The sequence below is a fragment of the Zalophus californianus genome, chromosome 14, assembly GCF_009762305.2.
Source record: "Zalophus californianus isolate mZalCal1 chromosome 14, mZalCal1.pri.v2, whole genome shotgun sequence".
In the NCBI taxonomy this organism is placed as follows: domain Eukaryota; kingdom Metazoa; phylum Chordata; class Mammalia; order Carnivora; family Otariidae; genus Zalophus; species Zalophus californianus.
Window position 1 is genome coordinate 78,248,094 of NC_045608.1, and position 1,119 is coordinate 78,249,212.

Here is a 1,119-nt window from a genome sequence, read left to right on the forward strand (position 1 = left end):
ATTAGTTATAATGGATACAAATTCATACTTTCAGTAGTATTCTTGATAATTTCTGTTTGGGGATCTTATCTGATCTCATTAGATCATTATTATTTTTATTCTCAAATGCAAGTAATACCTTGTTTTATTTGTAGGAAAAAGGTCAGTTCTGACATTTTTTGTTGTTCTCACGTACTTTAATGATAGATATTATAGGTCACCTATGGTTTCCTGGAGGCATATTTTAAAGGTAAGTTTCCATATTGCAAGGGTTATTTGAGTTCGAATAGCTGAAATAATATATTCTGTAGAAACTCTTAACCAGAAGCCCACCTTGTAATACTCTAATAAGTAATGACCTTCAGCGCCCCCATCTGGTAGAACTGTCACTCTGCCCTTAGATTTTGTTGTCCTTGATGTTTGCTCTGTAACATGTGAATCCATATAGTAAATGTTAGTAAATATGTTACATTCTTTTTTTTAAGAGAAGCATTTTTTAATAAAGTTGAAATACTGTAGTCCCCTACCAGCTGCACTCATAATAGACATCAGAATTTTGTATGCTCTCTCAAACAGTAAAAGACAAGGGTTAGAATACAACAAAGAGTGAGAGCACCACGTTTTTAGGCACTAGTGGTCAGGGGAGAGTGCGAACCCACTCCCCCACTATCACAAATTATGCATTCGAGTTTTCCACATTTGGGAAAATTGCAGGGGTCAGCACATCTAGAGTGCAATGGATAAGCCTCGCCTTTGTGAAAATCACCCTTGTGACCAAGTAAATGTTACATCCTTAATTTTAGAAGAATATACTAATGAAGTACTAGTTTTCCCTGCACACCAGTGGATCATCGTGGCAAATCCTGGTGTGAACATGCCTGCTACCACTTTGGAGGCCCTTGGTAAATACACAACGGCAAGTGAATTAGCTCTCCAGGGAAAGATAGCTATTTGGGCTACCTCTGTGCAAAAAGCATCTCCAATCTATAAGTTTTTCTTTTCTAAATAGAGGCACACTTAAACATTTGTGACCTAGAGAGTCTCATCTAGAGTAAGCATAGTACATTGAACACATAGTTTGAGCAGTGCTTGGATGAATAGCGCCATAATAATACAGAGGAGGGCAAGACAAGAGGGTAA

The 1,119-nt window shown here is 37.4% G+C and overlaps 1 pseudogene; it reads right to left on the minus strand.

The window, feature by feature from the left end:
- Positions 1 to 617: 617 nt before the first annotated feature.
- Positions 618 to 765, minus strand: LOC113913426 (annotated as a pseudogene).
- Between the last annotated feature and the right edge of the window lie 354 nt (positions 766 to 1,119).